Source organism: Halichoerus grypus, chromosome 4, assembly GCF_964656455.1.
Source record: "Halichoerus grypus chromosome 4, mHalGry1.hap1.1, whole genome shotgun sequence".
NCBI classification, from domain to species: domain Eukaryota; kingdom Metazoa; phylum Chordata; class Mammalia; order Carnivora; family Phocidae; genus Halichoerus; species Halichoerus grypus.
This window is the reverse complement of record NC_135715.1, coordinates 137,968,628-137,985,866: the sequence shown is the minus strand read 5'-3', so window position 1 is coordinate 137,985,866 and position 17,239 is coordinate 137,968,628. Positions and strand designations below refer to the sequence as shown.

Sequence of the window (17,239 nt, the reverse complement as noted above, 5' to 3'; positions counted from 1 at the left end):
AGCTCTGCTAATCTGCATAATAAGGAGGAGGCTCATTCCACTCCAGCTAATAATCACGAGCAATCGATGCACTTCATTCCCTCACTGCTGAGCACAGCGGAGTGCGTTTCCTACTCTGGGTAGACAGAGGTCAAGTGAGCCGGGATGGCGTGGGGCTGAGTAGCCTTCTGCTTACAATCTAAGGTTACCATCAACTTGTGGGGACCTACTTGGGTCTTTCTCTTGAGTCATGCTGACACATAATGCAAAATCCTGGGAATTGGGATGAAAAGGCACTAGCGCATTATTAAGATTGCTAATCAGAAATGCTTTTGGAGCAATTAGAGTATTGACCAATCACTTCTCGGCCTTTTGACTAAGATCAAGTGTAGTATCTGTTCTTTTCAGTTTAATTTGCCTTTTAAAACGCTCCTTATGTGGGAAGAAGGGCACAAGCAAATTTTGGGCTTAACTGTGAGCCACTTTGAGTCATTTGGCGTTCATTGATTTTTTTTTTAATAGCTGCACAATGCTGAGATTTGAGTTTTGACCTGTTAATATACACACACCCCAACTGTGAAAAAAGGCAGACATATGAATTAATGAATCAAATCTATGTTTATTTTCATTTATGATATCAGGTTGAGATCACCATCTTGGAGGCAGTAGAACTGGTGGTGGAAAGGAAGATGACTATTGAAATCATGTACTTCTAGAATGACTTAAAATCACTTTCTTATTAAAGGAAACGCTAACATGGCTTCATGTCTCTAAAAAAATCATGTACTTACAAATATAATTTGATTTCATAGAGTTGATTAAAGGTTAAGACATTTGAACTTAGGTGACCTAGATTGAGGACAATATTTTAAATCAGATTGTAACTTGCCATTATTTATAATGTCTTGTTATAAGAAGTGGTGAGACTACTTTGTCTAATTTCTTGAAGGAAAAATATTTGCATAATTCACCACCCGTCAATGAAGCATAGGGAAAAGAGCATTAATTTGTGGAGATGGAACGCTGGGGCTGAAGAAATAATTGCTTTCAACAGTAAACAAAGCAGCTCACTTAGCATTCATTTCAACCTTTTAATCAACACCATTTGGTTAAATAAGATAGCATCTTCTCATGTGGTTTAGAAGAAAACTTTATTAAAAGTAATTCCCTTTAGATAGAATCAATATTGGTGTATGGTGGTAATAAGAAAGAGATCCGACATCTCAGGGAAATATTGGTCAAATGTTTGAAATTTTGGTGCTAGAAGGCTAAGACAGAGCACTGGTTCCGCCCATGCAGCTGAGCACCCCTCACAGCGCTGTGATTAAGTGAAGAGCAATGTACCAGGTGAGCTGAAAGCATTCTTCCTTGGTTTCCTAATTTTAAAGCCTATGTACTCCCATCGATCAAGAGACTGCCTGTATCTTCTTGAAATAGAAATGGCAGACTGCTCCAGAATCCCTCTAGAAGTTTTGCGAGGCACTGAATGGCACCCACAAAGAAGAAAAGTGATAGTCTGATTGGCTGCAAATGTGGGGTCCCTTTGTAAAAAAATTTTAGTACCTTTCCCAGAAATTAGAAAACAAAGGCAATGCCAGGGGTAGGGATGGGGTGAGAAGCACTAATTACAGGTGCAAACTTGAAGATCAGTCCGGGAAGAACACAAGTTGCTGAATTAAATCTCCGGTTAGATTTCATTACCCTATTAGTGTCCACACAGTGTGGATCACTCTCTGTAAATATTTAGTTCATTTATTTAGTCGCTGGATGATTGTCTCATCACCCATACTTGAATGGAAGCCCTAAGAGAATAGGAACATTTCTTGCTGTATTCCCAACATCTAATAAGAAAATAAATCCTCCATAAATATTTTGCTGAAAAACTGGTGAAAGTTGTTGAAACAGCCTCCTCCCTGCTCCCCAAAATGAAAATGTTTCAGGATCTTTTAAGAGTAGATCAAGAGCACCATTCCTACATTTTAGGATATTTTTATGCCAAAATATAAAATATCCTAGTTGAACTTGGGCAACTGCAACCTCAAAGTCATGCCAATGAAAATCCATGAATCCACTGATAAAGTATAGGACCTTTCTTTCAGTTTCAGAAGATAAGACCTGAATGTAATACATGCATCTCCGTGCAATAAGAAAAAAAAAAGGTTCTATTTCCATTCATCTTTTATCAGGAGGGAGTGGATTGATCCTAGAAGTGCTCTTGTATCCTGGGCATGATGGAATGAGTCAATTCTGAGGAGCTTTTTCTGGGCCCAAAGATCCACAACATTTGCTTTCAACCCAGGCTGGTTCTAGGAGAGATGGGCATAGTTGGGGCATAAATAATTCGTTCACTCATTCCATCCATCTATCCAATATTTCAGTACTTACTCTGTGTGAGGAACTTTTCTGGGTGCTGGATGCACAAATGAATGTATTCTTCTTCTGTATCTCTCTTTGCATTCTGGAGAAACTTCGTGCAGGGAGAGAGATGAGGAAGTTATGAGACTCCATGATTTTATTTTATTTTAGTTTTTTTTTTTTTAAGATTTTTTATTATTTGAGAAAGAAAGAGCATGAGCAGTGGGGAGGAGCAGAGGGAGCCTGCTTTTCCCTGTGGGGCTCGATCCCAGGACCCTGAGATCATGACCTGAGCTGAAGGCAGATGCTTAACCGACTGAGCCACCCAGGTGCCCCTCCATGATTTTATAAGGACTCAGGGTCCAAACTTGAAGCAGGTTTGCAAGGATAGATGAAGTTTCATCACTGTAGTTAAGTGTCAATTATCACTTAAAAAAAAAAAACAAGCAAAATGGTTCTCAGTAAAGATTTTTATTTGTATTATAGAGGGCTCTAAGGTTTTTTCTGGGAATTTAAAATTCTTTGGTTGTTTTTATGAGTAGGATTTTCTTTTTATTTATATTTTATAATTGATTGTTGATAATATACATGACAGTTGTTGAAATATGATTGTTTTCAAATAGTCTCCCTTATTGAACCCTATTATTCTAACACTTCCAAGTTTTGTTTTGTTTTTTAGTTTCTAAGCACACAATCACATCAGTAGTTAAGACATTTTATTTTTGTTTTTTTCTCATAATATTTTGGGTAGAAATTTCAGAATATTATTAGATAATAGTGGTATGATAGGCATCCCTGTCTTGAATCTTATGTTTTAGGAATGTGGGTGATAAATGATGATGGTGATAATGATAATAATAGCATCCATGTGCTGAGTATGGCAATAAATTTTATCAGTTTTGTTGGCCTGAACAATCTATGTTTCACCTTCATTTTTGAAATATATTTTTGCTGGTTATAGAATTCAAGGTTGACATGGCTTATTTTTCCCCATCACTTTAAAAATGTTCTATTGTATTCTGCCCTACATAGTTTCTGACAAGAATTATGCTATAGTTCTTATTTCTGTTCCTCTGAACTGTTTTTGGTTTTTGTGGGGTTTTTTGGCTACTCTTAAGATTTTCTCCTATTAGTGATTTTCAGTAATTTGATTTTTGGGGTGTTTTGGTATAACACTGTACCATATAAATGTTAGGGATTATTATCATATAGTCCTCTAAATTAATCTCTTCTGAGTTGACTATGAGTAGATAGGAAAAAATACATACCGTGGGCGGGGAGAATAGTATAGAGTGAAGGAAAAATCACTGCTATAAGCTTTACTATATTAATTTATTAATCCTCACCATGAGAAAAACACTATTATTCTCTTTATACATATGAAGCACGGAAAGAGTAAATGGCTTTTCCCAGGTCACACAACTAGTAAGTAGTGGAGCCAAGGATACAAACCAGGTGGCTTTGACCATTGCCTCATTATCCATCAGGGGGGTATTGGTCATATCCACCTCTCAGGTCCCCTATCTTGGATCTGAGATCCAAGATACAAACCTTGGAGCAGTTTCCAGAGACCAGCCAGCTAATGTAGTTCAGCCCTCCTAAAATAAGGTGGGCTTCTCTCCTCATCTCTGCTTGATTCTCTCATATCTGAACAGAAAGAGTACAAGGAACACCGTAATCCTCACATTGAATTTCTAGGTTCTTCCTGCTCCTGCCTTTGTGTACCTAGCTTGCTCTGTCCTGATAACGTGCAGCAGCCCCAGTGCTCATTGCTAAGTAGTTATTTTTTGAGAGATGCCGTGTCTGACTGGCAATAAGGAGATGCGAACAGCACCCTGGCTGTGGAGTAGTTCCAGAAGAGCAAAGAAATAGATGCCTAGCTTTCTTGTTTGCAAAGACATGACCAGGAGATAATGTGGTTGGGAAGAAAGACCTTTCCACCAATTTTGATGTGTCTTTAGCACAGAAGGGCCCCTAATTTCATTGACTAACTCAGTTCCCTTGATCATGTGGAAAATCCTTTCAGAATCCGACTTGGATGCTGGTAGTTCTTATTCTATGTAATCTGGTGAGTTTTATCATTTTTCTCTGTTTTCAAAGTTTAGAGTGAATTTGGGAGAGGCTATATCAGGGGCTGCCAGTCTCATGCTCTTTCAAACCAGAAACCTCTCATTATACAGGAAGCTGTCCTGAGGTAGCTTAGGCCGTGAAGCTTATTTGTGTAAAACCAGATAAATCCATCTTCATTATTTAATTTTTTAATCTAAAAATTATCATACAGTAAATGGGGTTTCTCCCCCTTTTGGTTTACAGTTCTATACCAATTTTAATATGTAACTAGGCTTGTGTTGCCACCACCACAATTAATGACAGAACAGTTCCATCATACCAAAAAACTCCCTCAGGTCTCACCCCTGTCGCATCGCAACCACTGAGCTGTTCATCACTATGGCTTTGTCTTTTCATGAATGTCATACGTGGTCTCATGTAATATATAACCTTTTGATACTTGATTCTTTCACACAGCATAATGCCTTTGAGATACATCCAAGTTGTTGCATGTATTTTTAGTTTTTGTTTTGTTTTTTAAATTGGTGAGGAATATTCCATTGGCTGGACGTACTGCACTTTGTTTAACTATTCCTCTGTTGAAGGATATTTGAGTTGTTTCCAGTTTGCGGCAATTATGAATGAGCTGCTATAAACATTTGTGTACAGGTTTTTATGTGAACATGAGTCTTCATTTCTGTAGGGTAAATAGGAGTGGGATTGTTGGGTCATGTGGTAAGTATATATTTAGCTTTATGAGGAGCTGCCTAACTATTTTCCAGAGTGGCTGTACCACTTTGCATTCCCACCAGCAATGTATGAATGTTTCAATTCCTCTGTATCCTGACCAGCACTTGGTATTGTCAGTATTTTTTATTTTAGCCATTTGAGTAGGTATGTAGTGGCATGGTTTTAATTTGCATTTTCCTAATGGCTGATAATGTGGAACATTGTCTTCTGTCCTTATATCTTCGGTGAAGTGCCTGCTCAGATCTGTTGCCCACTTTTTAATTGGTTTGCTTGTATTCATATTGTTGAATTTGAGAATTCTTTACATATTCTGAATACAAGTCTTTTGTCAGATATGTTTTATGAATATTTCCTCCCAGGCTGTCACTTGTCTTTTACTTCTCTTAACAGTGACTTTCAGTGAACAAAAGTTTTTAATTTCAATGAAGTCCCATTTATCTGTTGTTTTTTTTTTATAGATCATGCTTTTGTTGTCATGTCTAAGAATTCTTCCACTAACCCCACGTCATGAAGATTTTCTCTTATGTTTTCTTTGAATTGTTTTCTAGGTTTATGTTTTATCTTTGTGTCTATGACACGATTTGAATTAATTTGAGTCCTCACTTATGTGAGCTCCTAACTCTTTAACTTTGGCTTCTTCCCTCAAGGCATTGATCTGCTCTCTATTCACATAAATGGTTAGAGGAGTGTTCCTTTTGAAGGAAGCTGAAGGTGAATCCTTTTACTAAGGGAAATAAATATGTGTTTATTTTGAATGCAAACACTCTTGGTCTCTCATATTTAAAGTCTGGATTTTTGTATAGTAGATTTTCTTTTTTTTAATTAATTAATTAATTAATTAATTATTTTTTAAAAAATTTTTTATTGTTATGTTAATCCCCATACATTACATCATTAGTTTTAGATGTAGTGTTCCATGATTCATTGTTTGTGCATAACACCCAGTGCTCCATGCAGAACGTGCCCTCCTCAATACCCATCACCAGGCTAACCCATCCTCCCACCCTCCCCTCTAGAACCCTCAGTTTGTTTTTCAGAGTCCATCGTCTCTCATGGTTTGTCTACCCCTCCGATTTCCCCCCCTTCATTCTTCCCCTCCTGCTATCAGACACATGAAAAAGTGCTCAATATCGCTCGGCATCAGGGAAATCCAAATCAAAACCTCAATGAGATACCACCTCACACAGTCAGAATGGCTAAAATTAACAAGTCAGGAAATGACAGATGTTGGCGGGGATGCGGAGAAAGGGGAACCCTCCTACACTGTTGGTGGGAATGCAAGCTGGTGCAGCCACTCTGGAAAACAGTATGGACGTTCCCCAAAAAGTTGAAAATAGAGCTACCCTATGACCCAGCAATTGCACTACTGGGTATTTACCCCAAAGATACAAAAGTAGGGATCCGAAAGGGTATGTGCACCCCGATGTTTATAACAGCAATGTCCACAATAGCCACACTGTGGAAAGAGCCAAGATGTCCATCGACAGATGAATGGATAAAGAAGATGTGGTATATATATATATACAATGGAATATTACGCAGCCATCAAAAGGAATGAGATCTTGCCATTTGCAACGATGTGGATGGAACTGGAGAGTATTATGCTGAGCGAAATAAGTCAAACAGAGAAAGACATGTATCATATGACCTCACTGATATGAGGAATTCTTAATCTCAGGAAACAAACTGAGGGTTGCTGGAGTGGGGGATGGGGTGGGAGGGATGGGGTGACTGGGTGATAGACACGGGGGAGGGTATGTGCTCTGGTAAGCGCTGTGAATTGTGCAAGACTGTTGAATCTCAGATCTGTACCTCTGAAACAAATAATGCAATGTATAGTAGATTTTCTTAAAATGAGGCACATTGGCACCAAACTCCCCACTCTTTCTCCACAAAGAGGCTGGAGAAGCAAACCAGATCTCCTACATGCCCTGTAGATACAGGTAGTGTTGGAGCCCATAGGTCATGTAATTCTGGCTCTTTTCCATAAACTTATGATCAGAATAATGTTGAAAAATAGAAAGTTGATGGTGTTCGCTAAAGGTTAGACTTAGTAAATAGGATGACTTTTGAGAGAGTAGATAGGGGATCGGATTTAAGTTATGAGGCATTAATGATCTCTCCTGTCTTGACCAGAAAGGCTCTTTTTTCCTTTTTCCTTTTAATTGTCGTTACAGTATTGTTAGGTTGGTAATGGGGTGGAGGCAACTGGCTTCCAGTTTGGGTGGATTTATGCTAGTCCACTTGGTCTGCCATGCCTTGCTACCTTCCCTACTCTGTTTATTCTGCTGTGTGCAGAAAACCAATAGGAAGCTAAAAGAGCATGACTTATAGCACATAATAATAAAACCGTAAAATAAAAAAATATATAAAACCAATGACAATGATAGCTAATATTTAGCATTTATTATGTGTCAGGCACTCTTTGAAGCTCTTTATATGAATAAACATATTTAATTCTTTCAACAATCTGATAAAGTAGGGGTCATTATCATTCCTATTTTATAGATCAGAAAACCGAAGTACAGAGATGTGATGGACAGATTCTAAGACAGCCCTCAATGATTTCTGCTTCCTGATTTTTATGCCCTGTGTGATCCCTCCCCTTGGGTGTGGGAGGCCTAGTGACACACTTCTAATCAACAGAATATGGCAAAGGTGATGGGATGTTACTTCTGTGATTAGGCTACATAAGATAGTGACTTCTGTCCAGCCAGCAGATTCTCTCCTTTGCTGGCTTTGGTGAGGCAATTTGCCATGTAGGGGAGGTCCATGTATCAAGGAATACAATTATTTTTCCACGCAGAAGGACATCTTGGAGACTTTTAGACCATTGCAATCTCAATAGTATCCCTGCAAGCACAAAGTCTATAGGCTTTTTTTAAAAAAGATTTATTTATTTTAGAGAGAGCGAGAGAGAGAGAGCGCATGGGGGTAGGGACAGAGGGAGAGGGAGAGAGAGAAAGAGAATCCCAAGCAGACTCTGTGCTGAGCATGGAGCCCGATGCAGGGCTTGATCCCACAACCCCAAGACCATGACCTGAGCTGAAACCAAGAGTCAGACGCTCAACCGACTGAGCCACCCAGGTGCCCCAGAAAGTCTATAGGCTTTAACTTGCCAGCAGCTGCTTAGGAACTGAGATCCTCTGTCTAACAGCCCTTGAAAAACCAAAATTTTGCCAACAACCTGAGCTTGGAAGCAAACACTTCCCCAAATGAACCTTCAGATGAGACTCTAGCCCCAGCTGATGACTTGATTGCAGGCTTGTGAGAGATCTTGAGCAGAGGAGCCAGTGAAGCTGGTCCAGATTCCTGACCTACGGAAACTGTGAGATAATAAATATGTGTTGTTTTAAGCTGCTAGGTTTGTGAGAATATGTTATGCAGCCATAGATAACTATGCAAGAGACATAATGTGAGGAATTTGCCCAAAGTCTTAGATCAATCCGGCTCTGTAGCCGGATTGTGTAGCTATACGTTCCCTCTCAATGATCACCTCCTATGGAAATAACCCCAAGGAATTTGCCACATGGTACTGGATTTCCCATTTAGAACATTAGAAGTTTTCCCTGACGTTCTTAAATAGTTTTTTTGAAAGAGAAATTGTATTTTTACAACTTCAGAATTCTGAAGGAAAAAGAGCCTCAGGAATTTTGTTTGTAGGATGGAGTAAAGCATCAGTCTTGACTTTTCCTTACTCTTTTTATTTTGTTGTTCGGGGGACCACTGACTTTTTGGACTTAGCATCAGTCTGTTTTCATTATACAATGATTCTAAAGGGAAGTAAGGCCAGACAGAGAGGGGTTTGTGCTAGACGATCAGCTGGGAACCATTTTTAACATCCAAATACCAGCCAGTTTCAAAGAACGCTGAATGTAGTAGATGAATGTGGTGGGAGAGTTCTTCTCAGAGGTGCCTGTAATAAGAAGTGGTTTGGCTTTTTTTTGCATTTAAAGATTTTAATGAGCTATAACTTCATGTCTTTTTAAATTTCTGGGGGAAAAACAATCAAATAAACATGCAAACCAACACTGCATTAGCATTCCTGATAGCACCTACGCTCTTTCCCTCTCTGTGGCTAGCATTGTTCTAATGGCACATTATGTGCTTGGAAGACTGTCCTGAGCAACCCCCTCCCCAGGCCCCTCTTCCTGCCATAATCACCCAAGGAAAAAAAAAAATCCAAACCTCTCAGGAGACCTTCAAATCTGGAGAGCCCCTTTTGTGATGGAAATACACAGAATGGTTTTTCCACACTGAAGGCCATGTTAAAGATGTTTTCACTGCGGTCATCCATAGAGAGAGCCTCAAAGGAATTCTGCAGCCATGAGGCCCCCAGGTTTTAAGTTGCTTTAGTCTTCTGGCATCGTGATGGCTTTCTCAGGCACCTGTTTCTTCTGTTATCCTGGATGGGCTGATGTCCTGAGGAGCAAGTGTCAGACAACCTGGGTGTCCCTGAATACAGCAAATAAAGCAACGAACACAGAATTGTGTTCCTGCAGGGACTGGGGGTGTTTGAAGTTAACAGTCATGAGAAAGTGTGGTAGATTTGTCTTCAGGTGCTCTTTACTTTCTAGCCCTATCATCCCATGGTAGTCACAACCCTCTTCCTTGTCTTTCTCAATATATGAGGCATATATATATTTTTTCAAAATACTTTGGATTTGAAGATGAAAATCCTGACATAAGTATCAATCGGTCATTACTCTTACATGCTGTGAAGTATTCATGATATTTTCTTAGGGAAAAAAGCTCTACCCTTAGCTATAAGTTGAGGTTTTCAGACAAGTCCTTTCTGATTTTGAACTACAATAAAGGCTTGCTCGCTGGTGAAATTTCTGAGAGCTCTTACACTTGCAGCTTTGGAAGTGTCCCTCACAGAGCTGAGAATGTCGTTTTGGCCATATTTCTGCCCTCCTTAGATATTTTGGTTTCTACATTTAAAATTTAAGATGATCTAGTTCCATTTACTCTTGGCATAACGTGAAGAAAGACTAAGGTAAAAGGCTCTTGGAAAGCTTTTACAAGTCATTTTGTATAACAGTCTCATCAGACAAAGACTGGGATGAGTTAAGTGTAAATGAATCAGAATCATGTGGATGACATTTCCCTTAGCAAGCAACTGTGCCTTTAATGTGGGACCGAATGCAGTTAGTCAGAGGGAATTTCATTTTGGTTAAGCTCACATGGCAAGCTTGAACCCCAAGCCCAACTTGCTACTGTCCTTTTGCTTTCTGGTATGATATGTCATGGGGTACCCAATACTTCCAAGTTCCTGTGGGCAGGAGCTATGTGCCTGTGGCTTCACCCTGTATATATAGGGATTCACCACATTGGTTGGGGACCTTTCTCTAAATGTTCAAATCCCAGATTCTGTCTCCTTTTACCAATGATATGGAGGTTCAGTGTGTGAGCTCTGGAGTTCAAATTCTTCTTCCTCCATTTATTAATCTTGGGTAACAGGGATGCAACCTCTCAATCCTTAGTTTTTTATTCTGTAAAATGGGAACAATAATAAAATAGGAGCTCTGACCTGGAGTTGCTCCAAGAATGAATTGAGATTGAACGTGGAACAGCAGTTAGTACAATTTCTGGTAGAAAGCAAGTGTTTGGTAAATGTTAGGTATTATTGCTGATTTAACCATCACTATAGTTTATACATGAATAATAGACATTGTAATGATTCCTACAATGGACCTAGGTGGATTATGCTCTCATCATCAGAACATTTTAACACCTGATTTGGAAGTAGTCTGAGAGGCCTTGCCAACAGGATTATCATCCAGTGTGGTACCATTGGCACACAAGCCCTGGCTGGATGGCCTATAGACTGACTTCAAAGCCTGGCACCACCCACCTGCCTCTGCTTGGCTTTAGAACATTGTGGAATAACCTCAGATGTGGAAATTCCAGTTAGAGTTGATGACACCAGGCTTCAGCTCCACTTGCTGTGAAAGCCCCATGACAAGGCAACAGTTGTCCATTAGCGTTCTTCCGCGAGCCTCTTTCTGCAAATGTGCACAGATGGGTGGTTCTGTTGTTGACCAGTTTTGATTCAAATGCTCCATTTAGATGTGCATTTTGTTGTGCTGTCAACTCAGGGCCGTTCTCAAGCTGGGCACTTCCTGGATCTCTTATGCTTCATGACATAAGCATGTTCTCACTGCTGGGGGTTTTACAAAGCCAGAAAATGTTAAAGAAAAGAAAATGTGGTGATTCGGGAAAGCTGCAAACCAGTAAGGAAGCATTCATTGCTTCTTGCTATCATGACCCTCAGCTTACCTGACAGCTCTGTCTCTCTTGTTCTCTGGGACTGGCTGCCTGCCTGTCTTCCAATAGCTCTTGGGTACTGATCATCCTGGTGTCCACACCATGCTTTCTGATGTGTAAATTTGTGTGGGAGATGGGACAAAACATTTAGAAGGTGCTTTTAGAATCTGTGTGTGTGTGTGTGTGTGTGCGCGTGCGCACGTGTATGGTGTACCCAAAAGCACCAGAGGCTCCTCTTGATGATGCAGCATGGGGGCACTTGGTGGTCATTCAGAGCCATTGTCTGTGAATACGTCTGTTTTTGAGAAAATCGATTCTGCAGTTCATGCTCTCTTCAGCACTAACCAAGGATATTTACTCACTGCTTTTAAGAATCCAAAATGCTGCTTTTTTGTACTCTGGCTGTTTAGGAATTACTTGTCCATATTCTACTAGTTTTAGTTAGTATTCTAAGCCGACTTCTCCTTTAGACGTTAGATTCCGAGTCTGGTTCATCTTAGAGGTCTTCCATTTGGTAAAGGGTGTGAGATGTATCAAGACAAGTTTTCCTTGTCCCCATCCTCCAGCCTCATGGAGTCTGACCAAGGGACTCACATTAGTCAGTCACAACTCTTATTGCCATCTCCAAATTCCTCCATATTGGGCATTCATTCACAAGTTAACTTTTTCACTCAACAGATATTTATTAATTTTGTGGCAACCACAGTGCAAGACACTGGAGATCAAAGGAGGAAACACAGAGTCTTAGTCAAGTGTGTTGTAAATAAGGCAGGAACATAAACAAATTGGACTATGCTATTTGTTCAGGGATAATAGAAGTGAGCGACAGTCCTGAGGGGAAAACAGAACTGATGACCCTGATGAGGTTCCATCCTCTGGGGAAGATTTTACAGGGAAGATGATGTTTGAGCTGAATTTTGGAGGATGAGCTGGAGTTCTTGAGGACTGGTGGAAATTCAAGGAGGTGTGAATATGATTGACGGGAATTTTAAATTTTGTCCTGGCCCTTAAAAGATGAGTTTTGCGGGGATTCTGAAACGCCGAGGAGCAGTAGGAGACGCTCTGGTCTATATAAGGAAGGGGAGAAGGGCCCAAAGGGACTGTGCAAGTTGGCTTTCAAGGAGTTAGAAATTCACTGAAGCAGGAATAAGCATCTCAGACAAATGGTGACCAGTAGAATGTTAAGTGGTTTGCCGATCTGTGCTGACCCGTGTTATCTCCTTCTCTTATTCCAGAATCTTCAGTAAAAGTCAGGCCTGTGTGACTAGCGCTCTGGGGAATGCAATGGTGAACAGTGTGTGTGCCTGGGATGGGAAATGGGTTATCAGGCTTCTCTGGGCCAGCTTGGAGGCGCAAGTTCTGGGAACCCAGGCAGAAAGTGAGCAGAGGACCCAGGTAGACACAAGAGCCATGTTAGGAGTCAGGCAATAGAGGAGAAATCGGCAGCAGGGTGGACAGACTCAAAAGCAGATGTGAAAATCACCATCTTCCCTAAAATACACCAGAGGAAAGGATGGACGGGACAAGCTAGGTCCTGCTGTTACACGGCTAGGTAGTTCAGAAGCCAGCCATTTGGGATTTAAAAAATACGTAGGAGGTAGAGTCACCCGAATGTGGTGACAGATTGACCAGAAGAGGCAGGGATCAAAGATAGCAGCTATGCTATTAACTAAGCTAGGGGGTTCAGGAGGGGGTGAGAGGAGTTCTTCTCTTTGAAAGAGGGGCTGGGGAATGGGAATGGAAGATGAAGTGTTATAAGATAGCCCAGTAGGGAGGTCCAGCTGGCGTCTAGGACTATAAATGTGGGAGCAGGATGGAAGTCCATGATGAAGCTCTAGATTGTGTAGAGGAGGTCAGGTGCCTGGAAAAAGGACAGAGAGGGTCCAAAGGAGAAGAAAGGAGGTGATGGCAGAGACCTCGATGGACCAGCATTCAAGAAACCCTTCTAGACGGGACACTTCTGGGCCTCCATTCTTTAAAACTTCACTCTGTTTACTTGGACATCCCTTCTTTCCTCTCTTACTCGGCACTGCTCCCAGGTGAAGGAACTGCAGATAGGAATTACTCCTTGACCCAAGAGACGTTGAACTGCTTTTTATAGTGCCTCTTCATCTTCTGTGAATCAGGAATTTTCATTAAGGAAAATGTGCTTCAGACACTGAAAATTTAGCAATGTGCTTCAAATATTAGCTCTCTCTAAAAATGCTCACTGTTTGTAAGTGTACTTCTTGTACTGCTGCTCTTTGATGAACCCTGAATAGGTCATTGCTGATGCAAAGACTGGAGTCACTTCCTATGATGCCCTGTCCTGTGCTGTCCTGTCCTATCCCTCTCCATTCCATACCATACCATTCTATTCTACTTCTATACAAGCAGCGTAAATGAGCAGGTTTTGTTCCAGAAGTAAATCTGGAAGTCAATTGTTTAAAATTTGGACATTTTCTCATAGAGTTAATGTTATAAAAACATGGTTCAACGCCTATGCTTTTGGCATAGGCCCTGGGGCAGGACTTCCTATATATGTGGCTAGAAGAGAAAGGCATGGATGAGGGCCAATGGTTTCCTTTTATTTTTAATTTTATTTTATTATGTTATGTTAATCACCATACGTTACATCATTAGTTTTTGATGTAGTGTTCCATGATTCATTGTTTGCGTATAACACCCAGTGCTCCATTCAATACGTGCCCTCTTTAATACCCATCACCAGGCTAACTCATCCCCCCACCCTCCTCCCATCCAGAACCCTCAGTCTGTTTCTCAGAGTCCATAGTCTCTCATGGTTCATCTCCCCCTCCGATTTCCCCCCCTTCATTTTTCCCTTCCTACTAACTTTTTTTTTTTTTTTTAACATATAATGTATTATTTGTTTCAGAGGTACAGGTCTATGATTCAACAGTCTTACACAATTCACAGCGCTCACCATAGCACATACCCTCCCCAATGTCTATCACCCAGCCACCTTATCCTTCCCACCCCACCCCCACTCCAGCAACCCTCAGTTTGTTTCCTGAGATTAAGAATTCCTCATATCAGTGAGATCATATGATACATGTCTTTCTCTGATTGACTTATTTTGCTTAGCATAATACCCTCCAGTTCCATCCATGTCGTTGCAAATGGCAAGATTTCATTTTTTTCTGATGGCTGCATAATATTCCATTGTATATATACACCACATCTTCTTTATCCATTCATCTGTTGATGGATATCTGGGCTCTTTCCATAGTTTGGCTATTGTGGACATTGCTGCTATAAACATCGGGGTGCATGTACCCCTTCGGATCCCTACCTTTGTATCTTTGGGGTAAATACCCAGTAGTGTAATTGCTGGGCCACAGGGTAGCTCTATTTTCAACTTTTTGAGGAACCTCCATACTGTTTTCCAGAGTGGCTGCACCAGCTTGCATTCCTACCAACAGTGTAGGAGGGTTCCCCTTTCTCCGCATCCCCGCCAACATCTGTCGTTTCCTGACTTGTTAATTTTAGCCATTCTGACTGGTGCAAGGTGGTATCACATTGAGGTTTTGATTTGGATTTCCCTGATGCCAAGTGATGTTGAGCACTTTTTCATGTGTCTGTTGGCCATTTGGATGTCTTCTTTGGAAAAATGTCTGTTCATGTCTTCTGCCTATTTCTTGATTGGATTCTTTGTTCTTTGGGTGTTGAGTTTGATAAGTTCTTTATAGATTTTGGATACTAGCCCTTTATCTGATATGTCATTTGCAAATATCTTCTCCCATCCTGTTGGTTGTCTTTTGGTTTTGTGGACTCTTTCCTTTGCTGTGCAAAAGCTTTTTATATTGATTAAGTCCCAATAGTTCATTTTTGCCCTTGCTTCCCTTGCCTTTGGGGATGTTTCTAGGAAGAAGTTGCTGTGGCTGAGGTCGAAGAGGTTGCTGCCTGTGTTCTCCTTTAGGATTTTGATGGACTCCTGTCTCACATTTAGGTCTTTCAACCATTTTGAGTCTATTTTTGTGTGTGGTGTAAGGAAATGGTCCAGTTTCATTCTTCTGCATGTGGCTGTCCAATTTTCCCAACACCATTTGTTGAAGAGACTGTCTTTTTTCCATTGGACATTCTTTCCTGCTTTGTCGAAGATTAGTTGACCATAGAGTTGAGGGTCCATTTCTGGGCTCTCTATTCTGTTCCATTGATCCATGTGTCTGCTTTTGTGCCAGTACCATACTGTCTTGATGATTACAGCTTTGTAATAGAGCTGGAAGTCCGGAATTGTGATGCTGCCAGCTTTGCTTTTCTTTTTCAACATCCCTCTGGCTATTCGGGGTCTTTTCTGGTTCCATACAAATTTTAGGATTATTTGTTCCATTTCTTTGAAAAAAGTTGATGGTATTTTGATAGGGATTGCATTAAATGTGTAGGTTGCTCTAGGTAGCATTGACATCTTCACAATATTTGTTCTTCCAATCCATGAGCATGGAACATTTTTCCATTTCTTTGTGTCTTCCTCAATTTCTTTCATGAGTATTCTATAGTTTTCTGAGTACAGATCCTTTGCCTCTTTGGTTAGATTTATTCCTAGGTATCTTATGGTTTTGGGTGCAATTGTAAATGGGATTTACTCCTTAATTTCTCTTTCTTCTGTCTTGTTGTTGGTATATAGGAATGCCACTGATTTCTGTGGATTGGTTTTATATCCTGCCACTTTACTGAATTCCTGTATGAGTTCTAGCAGTTTTGGGGTGGAGTCTTTTGGGTTTTCCACATGAAGTATCATACCATCTGCAAAGAGTGAGAGTTTGACTTCTTCTTTGCCAATTCGGATGCCTTTTATTTCTTTTTGTTGTCTGATTGCTGTGGCTAGGACTTCTAGTACTGTGTTGAACAGCAGTGGTGATAGTGGACATCCCTGCCGTGTTCCTGACCTTAGGGGGAAAGCTCTCAGTTTTTCCCCATTGAGAATGGTATTTGTTGTGGGCTTTTCATAGATGGCTTTTATGATATTGAGGTATGTACCCCCTATCCCTATACTCTGAAGAGTTTTGATCAAGAAAGGATGCTGTACTTTGTCAAATGCTTTTTCTGCATCTATTCAGAGGATCATATGGTTCTTGTTCTTTCTTTTATTAATGTATTGTATTACATTGATTGATTTGTGGATGTTGAACCAACCTTGCAGCCCAGGAATAAATCCCACTGGGTCACAGTGAATAATCCTTTTAATGTACTGTTGGATCCTATTGGCTAGTATTTTGGTGAGAATTTTTGCATCCATGTTCATCAGGGATATTGGTCTGTAATTCTCCTTTTTGATGGGGTCTTTGTCTGGTTTTGGGATCAAGGTAATGCTGGCCTCAAAATGAGTTTGGAAGTTTTCCGTCCATTTCTATTTTTTGGAACAGTTTCAGAAGAATAGGTATTAATTCTTCTTTATTATTTTTTTTTAAATATTTTATTTATTTATTTGAGAGAGAGAATGAGATAGAGAGAGAGAGCATGAGAGCGGGGAGGGTCAGAGGGAGAAGCAGACTCCCTGCCGAGCAGGGACCCCGATGCGGGACTCGATCCAGGGACTCCAGGATCATGACCTGAGCCGAAGGCAGTCGTCCAACCAACTGAGCCACCCAGGCGCCCCTATTCTTCTTTAAATGTTTGGTAGAATTCTCCTGGGAAGCCATCTGTCCCTGGGCTCTTGTTGGGAGATTTTTGATTACTGCTTCCATTTCCTTAGTGGTTATAGGTCTGTTCAGGTTTTCTATTTCTTCCTGGTTCAGTTTTGGTAGTTTATACATCTGTAGGAATGCATCCATTTCTTCCAGATTATCTAATTTGCTGGCATATAGTTGCTCATAATATGTTCTTATAATTGTTTGTA

General features: G+C 40.5%; 1 non-coding gene across 1 annotated transcript; it reads left to right on the top strand.

The window, feature by feature from the left end:
* The first annotated feature begins 335 nt into the window (after positions 1 to 335).
* On the top strand, positions 336 to 531 carry LOC118524076 (U2 spliceosomal RNA). Its single transcript, XR_004911411.1, has one exon. It is a non-coding gene; the product is annotated as a U2 spliceosomal RNA (small nuclear RNA).
* The last annotated feature ends 16,708 nt before the right edge of the window (positions 532 to 17,239 follow it).